Genomic DNA, 15497 nt, shown 5'->3' on the forward strand with positions numbered 1-15497 from the left:
AAAAGGCTTAGATAATTTCCTAGGACAAAAAAGTATTAGCTTCTATGTGTAGAAATTTTTCCCTTCCCTTTTCCCATCCCTTGGTTGAACTTGATGGACATGTGTCTTTTTTAAACAGTACTAACTATTTAACTATGTAACTATATATTCACTGGCTTCTGTTAAGCTGTGCAGAGACACGGCTTAACAGAGGCAGACAAAAGGCAGCCCTGGCGGCCGTCATTAGGCCCCCGGGCTGCCATGACAAGCACCGTAGCTTCCGATCACGGTGTGGGGGCACCGGTGAGCTGTCAGAGGGGGCCGCCCCGTCTTTCAATGCTTCAGATGCTGTGGTCACGATTGACCGTAGCAGTTGAGCGGTTAAACGACCAGGAACAGCGCGATCGCTGTTCCCGGCTGTTAGTCTGGGTTGTCAGCTGTAAAACACAGCGGGTGCTCAGTCTGTGAGCGCCCTCCATACTTTCCAATGACACTTATCACGAACATGTACATGATAATGCCTCAAGGGGCTAAGGATGTCATTTAACACCAGAAAAAATATTTTGGTATCTCACTGGAGGCAAGTTCTGATGAACTTGAAAAGTACTTCCCTGTCACATAGGGACATCTAGCAACATGGCTGTGACTGAATTTTTAGACATGGTCTCATGCCCATCTAGTAGAGCCCAAGATCTCTTTGATGCTGTTGACGCCATGTTACAAAACATAATGTAGAATAAAACATGTCTGATACATATTCTGCTGCTAATAAGCAGGGAAAACATCATATCATGGTGTCTAGAATAAGGAGTACTCTGAGTTCTGAACAAAAAATGTTTGCTGTCGGTTCTCCCGGCCACTTGGTCCATTTATTGGCTAAATGTGCAGAAAAACCCTTGTCCGTAAGTGTGGAAGACCTTATTGTTGATATTTCCTTCCATTTTTAAACAGCGCAAAAGAGGTGAACACCTTGCAAGATTGCATGGCATTTTGCAACACTACAGTTAAAATACTAGACCTGTTGGCTATCACTAGAAAAGTCTGGTGAAAGGACCTTGTTTAATCGGGATGTCTTATTTTTGTAGTACATTTTACAAAGACAGTGGTTCACTTGGTGCCAGGGAAAAAGCACATTCTCATCCAGAATGACAAAAGTTTATCTTTTATTTTTGCACTCTGTTCTACCTGTATTTAATTATTTTAATGTACTTATTCTGCAGACAGAATTACTAAAACATCTGTTAAACCTGTACAGAGATCTGCTGGTCAGATTTGTCCAGCCGAATGTATTTTCCAGGGCTAGAAACATCTTGGACATTGATTATTCTGACCCATCTGTACATCTGCCACAAAGGATATTCTCATTAGATTTGAAACAAGAAACTATTTTAGGAGAGACAAGCTGATAGATAATTCAATGTTCCAGAAATTTGCTATGGAGAGTGTTGCCTTTTATTGCAAAGCACTAGACTATAGGAATAAGCCGATGCCTCTGGCAGACTAGTATTTAAAAGTCTTTCATTTGTTAATCGTGACTGTCATCAATTTATTGTGGACATCCAGACTGTAATCAATAGATTCACAAATGTATTTTGTGCCCAATAGAGTTGAGCGAATCTCCCTTCAATTGTTTTGGGGCCACTTCGGTCCGAATAAATCCGCCAAGAATCGCAGTGCCCCAATTGCCCTGAAAACTCGTGTCTCACTCTGATGGATTCTAGGACTGTATCCAACCAGTAGCATTTTCTGGTTGGGCTTTTCATAGTGAATATGAGTCATCTACCTATACCGCTTGTGATTAGCTGTCCTAACGGGACCACCGGATAGGTCATCAGTATGTCATCGGTGCGGGTCCGACACCCGGACCCTGCATCGATAAGCCGCTCCGGTGGTCTGCGGGCACCGGATGTTGTGGCACATAATGCTATGTACGGAGCCCGGAAGCAGTTGGCTCCGTACATTGCGTAGCGGCCGTGCTGCAGAACTGCAGGTCCACTCCTATTCACTTGACATATTCCGTGGCCGAAGCTAACTGCTTCCGGCTTGTACGTCCAGTGTACAGAGGCACCGGACCAGCTGATCTGTGTGGGGCTCGGGTATCGGACCCCCGCATATCATGTACTCATGACCTATCTGGTGGATAGGTCATTAGTTGTCAGAAGCTGGAAAACTCCTTTAATGCACTGCTTGGTTTTTTCTCTTTTAATTATTTGTCTATTGAATAAAATAACCTGGAGGAAAAGTAGATTTGTTCACATGTGTATTACCCATCAGATGCAAACAAAGAAAAAGACAGTATTGTTAATCGCTATACTCAAGTTAGGATTAGTAACAAAAAGGACATACATGTTTATGACATACATGCAGGTTCTTGTTTTTTTAAGACTCAACTATAGGATGCTGTGACCAGCAGCGGTAAAATGCTTTTATTATTTGGGGGAGGAGACTGGGCTAGATTGGTATGCGTGGGTGGGGATTGGGGGTGGGGTTAAATGTGTGGCTTAACAGGAAAACATTGCTACGGTGCTGCTTATTTATCCCTCTTTCCATTCCTTGAAAGTTGGGTGGTATGGACTTATACTGTGACCATCAAAGAGAGGTTAAGGAAGAAGGGCAGCAAGGTTTATCCCAGGGGATTCAAGGATCAAAAAGTCCCCCCATTAAGATTTTTAATATGACCTCCTGCTTCTTTTGAATTAGGAGGCAAAACTCTATAGGAAAAAGCTGAGCTTTAAAACAGAAAGTTTTCACACAGTTACTGCACATGAGGATTCCTTGGCCTTAACCTGCACCATTAGTAGGTGCCCTGTGCCAAGGTTCCCTATCATGGCCGATTCTGTTTAGTGAATAAGTAAGCAACTTTACATCAGGTATGATGTACGCATTTATATGCTGTGAAGATACCTGTACAGTACATTGAAGGCTTCATTCACATATTCGTCAGGGCTCTATTGTCATGTTCCGTCGGGGCTTTCCATCAGAATAGAGCCCTGACTGAAACAAACGGAAACCGTTGATTTAAATGGTGAAGGATCCAGTGCCAATGGTTTCCATTTGTCTCAGTTGTGCAAGGGTTTCAGTCAGTGCTCCATTCTGACGGAAAGCTCCAATAGAACGTCAGAATAGAGCCCTGACTGATATGTGATCGAAGCCTAAGGTGCTTATAGACTTCAATAGCCAAATGCATTTCAAAAGAGTAGTATTAAAAAAATTAATTAAAAAGTTTGGTCAATACAATTGTAAAAAAAAGGGAAAAAATATAAACTTTTTAATCTGGTCGTGATAACATCATCAGTAAACTATAATACAACAGCTGTTGTCTACTATGTCATCTGTCCATATATGTACGCTATGTAATCGCTGTAGCAGTAGTACAGCAATTACAAAGAATACAACAGGACCAGTCACATGATGAATAGTTGTGTTGTCATGAAGAAAGACTGTGCCACTAGACTTCCGGTCTCCCGCCTGCACAATAAAAATCTATTAAAATCTCATAATCAGCGCGACAGGGGCCTGAATGTATATTAGCGAGTGTACTCACATACTGCAGTATGGGGCTATGGTTATATTCTATATAGAAGGAGGGGGGCATAAGAGTTTATATACAACATCTGGACCAGTCGGGCTGGTACTATGATCTTGAGATGTGGTTATATCTGGTTTTAGTCAGGGTATAAGTGTGGGGCTGTATTAGTGTATTTTGCTAAATGGAATGTATAAATATATATATATATATGTGTATATATATATGTGTGTATATATATATATTTGTATGTATGTATATATATATATATATATATATATATATATATATTGTGTTTTGTAAGTGCATCATCTAAAGATTATTTTTGTGCATTGGTTTCTTCTTGAGATTATGGATATCTATATATTGAGGCAGTGACAAGTTGCTATATCACCATCTCCATATCAGGCATGAAGAAAAACCGACCTGAATAAAAAGCGTGAAAAAACTTGAAGCAATTGGATTGACATAGCACGTGCACTTTATTGTCTGTATATTAATATGTATGATTTAGATTAGTAGTGTTTTTCATTTTATCGTGTTTTTTTATTTGTGGCACTTATTTCACTTCAGTTATAACATATTTATTTTGCACACAAGAATTACACTGTATAATAATAATAATCTAGTCTTTTTTGATTAATAATGTAACTATATATATTAGTACAAATTCTTCCAATATGTATAATTGTTTGAATAAGGGCCGATTCACAGGAACGTGAATGGCGTCCGTGCAGGCCGCGTGGTTTTCACGCGGCTCGCATGGACCAATAGAAGTATCTGGGGCAGTACAGACAGTCCGTGCTTTTGCGCAGCGTTTGTCCGCTGCGTAAAAAGCGCGACATGTTCAGTATCTCAGCGTTTTTTGCGCATCACGTACCCATTGAAGTCAATGGGTGCGTGAAAACCACGCATGCCGCACGGAAGCACTTCCGTGCGAACTGGCTATTTCGCGCAACAGCTGTCAAAAGGATGAATGTAAACAGAAAAGCACCACGTGCTTTTCTGTTTACAAACATCCAAATGGCGTGTCATAATGATGACGGCTGCGCGAAAGCCACGCAGCCGCGCATCATATGCTGCTGCCACACGGAGCTGTCAAGTGGCTTTTGCCCAGGCAAAATGCAGCGTGTTTTGCGTGAGCAAAAACGCCACGTTCGTCTGAATCAGGCCTAAGGCTTCGTTCACATCTGCGTCGGGACTCCGTTCATGGGTTCCGTCAAAGCTTTCCATATAAGGGTTGCGTCATTTTGATGGAATCAATACTGTAGTCGACTGCGTTTTTCATTCCATCAAAACTACGGAACCCTTACACAACGGTGACAAACGGAAACCATTTGCACAAGATATATCGCTATTGAAAATAAATGGTGATGCAAACAAAAACCTATGGTTTCCGTTTGTTTCAGTTTGGATTCCGTTCACGGGTTCCCCTGGCGGAAAGCTCAGACTGGACCCATGAACGGAGTCCCGATGCAGATGTGAATGAAGCTGTAAAGGATCTGCCAGGCACAACTTCTGTGGATACTCCCATAGGTAATCAGTCTGCACCTGAGTCTATGTCTCTGAGACTGACTCCATCTTCCACCACTCAGGATGGCAGGCTTAGGAGTGGGAGAGCCTATCGCAGCCTGGCCAGACGGAGCTAGCTCCCGCCCTCTGTCTATTTATACCTGCCTTTCCTGTTCCTCCTTTGCTTGTGATTCTTCTCGTGTGGTTTCCTGGCCCAGCTACAGCTTCTATCTATTTGATCATGCTCCATACTGACCCTGGCTTTCTGACTACTCTCCTGCTCTGCGTTTGGTACCTCGTGCACTCCTGGTTTGACTCGGCTCGTTCACCACTCTTGTTGCGCACGGTGTTGCCATGGGCAACTGCCCCTTTCCCTTTGCTTTGTGTTCCCTTGTCTGTTTGTCTCGTGCACTTACTGAGCGTAGGGACCGCCGCCTAGTTGTACCCCGTCGCCTAGGGCGGGTCGTTGCAAGTAGGCAGGGACAGAGTGGCGGGTAGATTAGGGCTCACTTGTCCGTTTCCCTACCCCCCGTCATTACAGAAGCCTTACTAAACAAGTAATATTTGCACCTTTGCTGAAATGCAGCCCCAAACTTGCAAGGAACCCCCACCAGCCCCTTAGTGGGCTCTCAACCCTGTGGACGCTTTAATTTTTGTCCTTTAATGCCTAAAATTAAGAACTTTAGAAATCCTATAGATGATAGATGCTATAAAATTATACAAAATTATTAATTTCCAAATTACTGGAGTAGTTTATATTACCAAATGCTCTTGTCCAAAATTATATGTGGGCAAAACTATTCAGCAATTGAGAAGACGTATCTCCAAACATCTCAGCACTATAAAGAATAAAGAGGATACTCCCTTATCTAGACATATTAGATTTGTACACAATGGTGGCACTAAGATACTTAAATTCTGGGGTGTCACTCAGGTCAAATTGGGCCCCAGAGGTAGCAATTTAAATCGTAAGCTACTACAAGAGGAGGTCCGTTGGATCCACCAACTTGGCAGTTTAAGCCCTGGTGGACTAAATGAGGGCTTTACTTTTTTGACGTTCCTCTGATGACCTTTAGTCTACTATGACTTAAATTTATGGTCATTTCTTTACCTATCATTTTTATAAGTTACTTTTTATATCATACCTTGTAAACTTACACCGTTTCCACGGTTATGGCAGTATGGACACAGGTTCCCTAATACTTATGAAAACTTCCAGATATATGGACTAGTCTTTCCATTGTGTTTCAGATTAACTGATAGAACTAATCGATCACTTCACTTGTTAAGATGGACATTAATTTACCTCGAATGCTAATCAACAAAATGAATGTCATACATTATATTGATGGAACTAATTATGCTTATATACAAAATATCCTTTACATCCCTTATGTTGTGCGCAGGTTTGCTTGGACGGCCTATGTGCCTTATTGAGTATTTAAGGTGGTTACAACCTGGGAGTACTTATAATTCAAAGTCTTTAAAGGAACAGTGTCATCACAAATAATTTATTTATATGTTAAAGATGTTAGTGCCTTAATATAAACGTTTATTTACATTTGTGTGTTTGTGTTTTACTGTTTCTTATTTTCACACTTTTTCTTCCCTATGGGGGCTGCCATTTTTTGTTCCATTTCTGTGTGTGTCGATTAACGACACACACAGACATGGAATACGGCAGCCACAGTCCCATAGGGACTGCGAACGGCTCCCGTCCCATTGACTGCCGTGTACGGCGTCTGTGTGGGAACTGCGCATGCGCCGCTCCCACACAGTCCTATTCGAAATTGGCGCCGTCCGGCGCCATTTTCCTGTGGACCGGAAGTCGCGGCTGGACAGTAATATTACTACTTCCGGTCGCGGCTTCCGGACAAGTGCACATGGAACAGCGGCAGCAAAGGGAGCGGACGGGCCGCGGCGGCAGGAGCAGGTAAGCGATTTCAATGTATGTTAGTGTTTGTGTGTGTTTACTACTGCATGTAAACCTACTACACTGTGGGTTACCTCAAAAAATGGCGACACACAGTGTAGGAGGTTAAACCTTTCAAACCCCTCGTTTATCCCGGCACTAGCCAGGATAAAGGAGGGGGGGATGCTGAGAGCTCACTAGAGCGATAGCTTTTAACCCAATGTTGCAATGCTGCAATTTTGGGAACTAGCTCCAAACAGCTCCATCTAGTGACCAAAAATGGGTAGTATTATAAATTTGAAAAAATTTATAATATTTCCTGACTCGCGAAAAAAATAAAAAAAATTTGAACAATGTTTAATCACCCACACACTAAATGTTTAAATTAAAAAAAAAAAACATGTTTTTGGGGCGACACCATGCCTTTAACCTCTATCCTTAGACAATGTAGACTAGGCTTGCTCTCAACTGGTTCCCTATAATATCTATGGCTAAACCTGTGCACTTGCCCAAATAAGTCCCCTATTTCAATTAAATTTCCTCTGTTTGAAACTAAGTCTCCTGACATGTGCAGGAGACCTGTTTCATTACTTGGCAGTCGCTGCAGTATATAAATTAGTATATCGCAGATGCGCACACTCTGGCAGCCTAGAGACTAAGTCTTTTGACTAGACCAAAATCGGCACTTCTGAGACTAAGCTCTCTGTCATGCGCAGATCGTCAGAATTGGGACTTACACAGCTCATGCGCGCATATAAGCCACACATTGGCTGTGTCCTAAGCATCCTAATAGGCTTACAGAGATGTACATCATAGGTGAAGATTGATTAGCAGTCCATAGGACGTAAACAGGGCCGGCCTTAGGTTGAATGGCGCCCTGTGCGGGACTCTCTATTGCCGCCCCCTACACAAACCAAAAATGAACCACATATATAGACACGCTGGAACATATATACTGTACATACATAAAGACAGATATATAGACATACAGGCAAATATACATACACACATTCTGGAATATATACATTCAGGTAAATATATAGACGTACAGACACATATATACACACACACACACACACACACACACACACACACACACACACACACACACACACACACACCAGTAGATAAATACACAGACAGGGACATATACAAATACATAAAAGGCACATATATACAAGCACAAAGACACATTCACAAACAGACCCATATATACCCAGTACAGATAATGTCGTAGATTTCATGTGCAGCCCTATGTAACACCACAGATAACACAGTGATAACTCTCTGAGTACAGATAATGTAGTAGTGTTACCTGCAGTCCTATGTAACACCGCTGATAACAGTGATAACTCTCTGAATACAGATAATGTAGTAGATGTTACCTGCAGTCCTATGTAACACCACATATAGGGGGTAGCGGGATATGTAGAGGCAGCAGGGTATATAGGGGCATCAGAGTATATAGGGGCAGCAGGGCATATAGGAGGCAGAAAAGTATATAAGGGGCAGCAGGATATATAGGGGCAGCAGGATATATAGGGGGCAGCAGGTTATATAAGGGGCAGCAGGGTATATAAGGGGCAGCAGGGTATATAGAGGGCTGCAGGATATATAGAGGGCAGCAGGGTATATAAGGGACAGCAGGTTATATAAGGGGCAGCAGGATATATAGGGGCAGCAGAATATATAGGGGCAGCAGAATATATAGGGGCAGCAGGGTATATAGGAGGCAGCAGGGTATATAGGAGGCAGCAGGGTATATAGGAGGCAGCACAGATTTCTTCATTTTGTCTGCTCTACTTTAATATTGAACACACACTTTTACAAAGAGACATAACAACATGCACACACACACACACACACACACACACACACACACACTGTAACATATACACATACAAACACAGAGACACATACTGGATATACACACACACACACTTACCATCTCTCCATGCTGACAGGATCACAGGCTTCGTGCAGGACGGGCTGTGGGTGGAGCTTGCTCCTCGGCTCTTATTTACTCCATGTGTGTAACTAAGAACAGAGCACAGAGTAGAGGCAGAGCCCAGTCGCGCCCCCTGCATGCTTGGAAGGGCCAGCACCCTGTGCGCTCGCACACCCCGAAGTCCGGCCCTGGACGTAAATAGGAAGTCTATAAGAAGGGGAAAGGCTAACGTCCATCGCAATTAGCCCCAATACCTCTGAGGACTCCATGCTTATGGCGAAACATGTCAGGGGGGGTGTTTTAGCAAATTTTAAAATACTGCAGCATTCTGCTCAGACAATACTAGATAGAGTTGTGACTCCTGATGCAACAGAGTTGCTGATTATACTATATTTCAGTTTCAGACCGCAGTAATATTTTTGATAATTATGTGGTGTGTGTATTAGTGTAAATTTCAGGCCGATTAAAAGTTACGTTTTAACTCCACAACAATCAATGAAAAGCAGCTGGGAAATTTAGGATTCTTTTTCTTGCTTAGGCAAGCTAGTGATAGTGATAATTTAAATGTTGGCCCTCCAGCTACTTGGGCCTTTACATGTTCTTTGTACAGTACATAAACACAACACCAGAACCAAGCTCAGTACATAAATACAGCATCAGAACAGAGGTCAGTACATAAATACAGAACCAGAACAAAGCTCACTACATATATTCAGCATCAGAACAAATCTCAGTACATATATACAGCACCAGAACCAAGCTCAGTACATAGATACAGTATCAGAACAAAGCTCAGTACATAAATACAACACCAAAACCAAGCTCAGTACATATATACAGCACCAGAACCAAGCTCAGTACATACAGTTAGGTCCAGAATTATTTGGACCGTGACAGAAGCTTCATAATTTGGGCTCTGTATGGCACCACATTGGATTTGAAATGAAACAACTGAGATGCAATTGAAGTGTAGACGTTCAGGTTTAATTCAAGAGGTTGAACAAAAATATCCTGTGAAAAGTTTAGGAATTGCAACCATTTTTCTACACAGCCTCCTCATTTCAGGAGCTCAAAAGTAATTGGACAAATTAACATTACCATAAATAAAATGTTTTTTTTTTAATACTTTGTAGAGAATCCCTTGCAGGCATAACTGCCTGAAGTCTGGAACCCATGGACATCACCAAACGCTGGATTTTCTCCTTTGTGATGCTTTGCCAGGCCTTTACTGCAGATGTCTTCAGTTGTTACTTGTTTGTGGGTCTTTCTGCCTTAAGTTTTGTCTTAAGCAAGTGCAATGTTAAATACTTTTGTGTCAAAAAAGACAAAAGTATAGAAGGTATGATACCTTTATTGGCTAACCATAAAAGTTCTATATGCAAGCTTTCAGAGCACACAGGCTCCTTCTTCAGGCGATTTACAATGAATGTCCTCGAAAAAAAGCACAACATTTAGATATTACACAAAGACAATTAGTACATGAGGTGATACATCGTTAACCCCTTAACGCACCAGGACGCACCGGTACGTCCTGCATTGAAGTGCTTTAAGGCACAGGGACGTACCGGTGCGTCCTGGCTAAAAACTGTCACCCTGTCAAATGACAAGGTGACAGAACTGTGCCGTCAACTGTTTATGACAGTTGACCGGCACAGTAAGATGGCAGGGGACCATTCACAGCGGTCTCCTGCCGGCGATCGCTGTGATTGGTCAGTCAAAGCAGACTGACCAATCACAGCTCCATGACGTAAGGTATGTGATGGCGCTGGCTCAGCTTGAGCCAGCGCTATCACCGCCGGTAATCAGATGTCCGGCACCCCTCTGTAACGGCCAGGACCGGAGCTAGGCTCCGATCCGGCCGATTAACCCCTTCGATGCATCGATCAACGCGATCGATGCATCGAAGTGTCTTGTAGCCTGTCGGCAACCACGATCGTTGCCACGGGCGCGGGTGTCAGCTGTTTGTCACAGCTGACATCGTGCTCTAACGGCCAGGACCGGAGCTAGGCTCCGATCCAGCCGATTAACCCCTTAGATGCAGCTATCGCTGCATCTAAGTGATTAGACCGCACGCTATGGTTGCTAATGACAACCATCGGCACACGCGGGTGTTCCGATGGTTGCTATGGCAACCATAGCCTAACAATCGCTTCCTAGTACGGAAGCCTATTAGGCCCCGCCGGGAGGCGAAGCCTAATAGGCTTGCTGTCAGTGAATAGCTGACAGCTCTAATACACTGCACTATGTAGGTAGTGCAGTGTATTAGAATAGCGATCAGGGCTTCATGCCTTCAAGTTCCCTAGTGGGACACAAAAAAAAGGTAAAACAAGTTAATAAAAATGTTGTAAAAAAGTTTAAAAAAAATAAGTTTAATGAAAAAAATAAGTTTAAAAAAACACTAATAGCCTTTTTTCCTATAATAAGTCTTTTATTATAGGAAAAACGAAAAAACATAAAAAAAAGTACACATATGTGGTATCAGCGCGTCCGTAACGACCCAAACTATAAAAATATCATGCTACTTTACCCGTACGGTGAACACCGTAAATTTTTTTAAATAAAAAACGATTCCAGAATCGCTGTTTGTTAGTCACTACCCCTCGCAAAACAGAATAAAAAAAAGGGATCTAAAAGTTGCATGTACCCCAAAATGATACCATTAAAAACTGAAGCCCGTCCCGCAAAAAACAAGCCCTCCCGCAGCTTTTTTGACGGAAAAATAAAAAAGTTATGGCTCTCAGAATATGGTGACACAAAAAATAAATTTGAAACAAGTGATTTTATCGTGTAGACGCTGCAAAGCATAAGAGAAACTATATACATCTGGTATCGCCGTAATCGTACCGACCCGCAGAATAAAGTAAAATTGTCATTCATAGCGCATGGCGAACGCCGTAAAAATTTTTTTATAAAAAACATCACAATTGCAGGTTTTTGGTCACCTTGCTTGCCAAAAAAATAAAATACAAAGTGATCAAAAAAATCGCATGTACCCCAAAATGGTACCAATGAAAACTACAGATTGTCCCGCAACAAATAAGCCCTCACACAGCTCCGGTGGAGAAAAAAAAAAAAATTTCTGGCTCTCAGAATTTCGGCGATGCAAAATGTGCAGAGTATCCAAAAGCGGATAAGATCGGGCGCCATTTATCAGTGCGACACCGGCCACATATCTGCGGATTATTATTTATTTACCCCATTATTACACCCTCTTATTATGCCCCTGATGTACTCCGCACAGATTACATATGCCCTGTGAGGGTTTAGCATCAGGAGAGGTTGGTACAGCGGTTTCTTTGTAGCCAGAGACAGGGACACCGTGCATTAAAAGTCATAACAGGGCTTTGCCTGTGTTTTTATTCTTGTCAAAGAAACAGCCTCTTGTACAACAAGGCAAAATACAAACTAAACAAGTGCTCGTCTGAGCACTAACTAAACAAGATATTATCTAACTATACCAAGTGCCTTCCTACCAGGCACTGGACACAAAGTAACACAGGCAGGGGCGTAACTAGGAAAGACTGGGCCCCATAGCAAACTTTTAACTGGGGCCCCCCCCCCTCCCCCGGGTGTCACACAACACCCCCCCCCTTTTTTACAAACCCCCCCTTTTGATAACGCCATACAGCCCCCTTTGTAGATAGCGCCATACAGCCCCCTCTGTAGATATCTACAGAGGGGGCTGTATGGCGTTATCTACGGGGGGGCTGTATGGCGTTATCTATGGGGGGCTGTATGGCATTCCCTACGGGGGGGGGGGGGGGGTGTATGGCGTTATCTACAGAGGGGGCTGTATGGCGTTATCTACGGGGGGCTGTATGGCGTTCCCTACAGGGGGACTGTATGGCGTTCCCTATAGGGGGGACTGTATGGCGTTCCCTACAAGGGGGGACTGTATGGCGTTCCCTACAGGGGGGGACTGTATGGCGTTCCCTACAGGGGGGGACTGTATGGCGTTCCCTACAGGGGGGACTGTATGGCGTTCCCTACAGGGGGGGACTGTATGGCGTTCCCTACAGGGGGGGACTGTATGGCGTTCCCTACAGGGGGGGGACTGTATGCCGTTCCCTACAGGGGGGGGACTGTATGCCGTTCCCTACAGGGGGGGGACTGTATGGCGTTCCCTACAGGGGGGACTGTATGGCGTTCCCTACAGGGGGGACTGTATGGCGTTCCCTACAGGGGGGGACTGTATGGCGTTCCCTACAGGGGGGGGACTGTATGGCGTTCCCTACAGGGGGGGGACTGTATGGCGTTCCCTACAGGGGGGGCTGTATGGTACTATCTACAGGGGGGGCTGTATGGCGCTATCTACAGGGGGGGCTGTATGGCGCTATCTACAGGGGGGGCTGTATGGCGCTATCTACAGGGGGGGCTGTATGGCGCTATCTACAGGGGGGCTGTATGGCGCTATCTACAGGGGGGCTGTATGGCGTTATCTACAGGGAGACTGTATGGCGCTATCTACAGGGGGGACTGTATGGCGTTCCCTACAGGGGGGACTGTATGGCGTTCCCTACAGGGGGGGACTGTATGGCGTTCCCTACAGGGGGGACTGTATGGCGTTCCCTACAGGGGGGGACTATGGCGTTCCCTACAGGGGGGAATGTATGGCATTCCCTACAGGGGGGACTGTATGGCGTTCCCTACAGGGTGGGACTGTATGGCGTTCCCTACAGGGGGGACTGTATGGCGTTCCCTACAGGGGGGACTGTATGGCGTTCCCTACAGGGGGGACTGTATGGCGTTCCCTACAGGGGGGACTGTATGGCGTTCCCTACAGGGGGGACTGTATGGCGTTCCCTACAGGGGGGACTGTATGGCGTTCCCTACAGGGGGGGCTGTATGGCACTATATACAGGGGGGGCTGTATGGTACTATCTACAGGGGGGGCTGTATGGCGCCATCTACAGGGGGGCTGTAAGGCGCTATCTACAGGGGGGCTGTAAGGCGCTATCTACAGGGGGGCTGTAAGGCGCTATCTACAGGGGGGCTGTAAGGCGCTATCTACAGGGGGGGCTGTATGGCGCTATCTACAGGGGGGGCTGTATGGCGCTATCTACAGGGGGACTGTATGGCATTCCCTACGGGGGGGGGGTGTATGGCGTTATCTACAGAGGGGGCTGTATGGCGTTATCTACGGGGGGCTGTATGGCGTTCCCTACAGGGGGACTGTATGGCGTTCCCTATAGGGGGGACTGTATGGCGTTCCCTATAGGGGGGACTGTATGGCGTTCCCTACAGGGGGGGACTGTATGGCGTTCCCTACAGGGGGGGACTGTATGGCGTTCCCTACAGGGGGGACTGTATGGCGTTCCCTACAGGGGGGGACTGTATGCCGTTCCCTACAGGGGGGGACTGTATGCCGTTCCCTACAGGGGGGGGACTGTATGCCGTTCCCTACAGGGGGGGGACTGTATGCCGTTCCCTACAGGGGGGGGACTGTATGCCGTTCCCTACAGGGGGGGGACTGTATGGCGTTCCCTACAGGGGGGACTGTATGGCGTTCCCTACAGGGGGGACTGTATGGCGTTCCCTACAGGGGGGACTGTATGGCGTTCCCTACAGGGGGGGACTGTATGGCGTTCCCTACAGGGGGGGGACTGTATGGCGTTCCCTACAGGGGGGGCTGTATGGTACTATCTACAGGGGGGGCTGTATGGCGCTATCTACAGGGGGGGCTGTATGGCGCTATCTACAGGGGGGCTGTATGGCGCTATCTACAGGGGGGGCTGTATGGCGCTATCTACAGGGGGGCTGTATGGCGCTATCTACAGGGGGGCTGTATGGCGTTATCTACAGGGAGACTGTATGGCGCTATCTACAGGGGGGACTGTATGGCGTTCCCTACAGGGGGGACTGTATGGCGTTCCCTACAGGGGGGGGACTGTATGGCGTTCCCTACAGGGGGGACTGTATGGCGTTCCCTACAGGGGGGGACTATGGCGTTCCCTACAGGGGGGGAATGTATGGCATTCCCTACAGGGGGGACTGTATGGCGTTCCCTACAGGGTGGGACTGTATGGCGTTCCCTACAGGGGGGACTGTATGGCGTTCCCTACAGGGGGGACTGTATGGCGTTCCCTACAGGGGGGACTGTATGGCGTTCCCTACAGGGGGGACTGTATGGCGTTCCCTACAGGGGGGACTGTATGGCGTTCCCTACAGGGGGGACTGTATGGCGTTCCCTACAGGGGGGACTGTATGGCGTTCCCTACAGGGGGGGCTGTATGGCACTATATACAGGGGGGGCTGTATGGTACTATCTACAGGGGGGGCTGTATGGCGCCATCTACAGGGGGGCTGTAAGGCGCTATCTACAGGGGGGCTGTAAGGCGCTATCTACAGGGGGGCTGTATGGCGCTATCTACAGGGGGGGCTGTATGGCGCTATCTACAGGGGGACTGTATGCCGCTATCTACAGGGGGGCTGTATGGCGTTATCTACAGGGAGACTCTATGGCGCTATCTACAGGGGGGACTGTATGGCGCTATCTACAGGGGGGCTGTATGGCGTTATCTACAGGGGGGCGGGCTGTATGGCGTTATCTACAGGGGGGGCTGTATGGCGCTATCTACAGGGGGACTGCATGGCGCTATCTACAGGGGGGCTGTATGGCG

This window comes from Rhinoderma darwinii, chromosome 2 (assembly GCF_050947455.1).
Source record: "Rhinoderma darwinii isolate aRhiDar2 chromosome 2, aRhiDar2.hap1, whole genome shotgun sequence".
Lineage (NCBI taxonomy): Eukaryota > Metazoa > Chordata > Amphibia > Anura > Rhinodermatidae > Rhinoderma > Rhinoderma darwinii.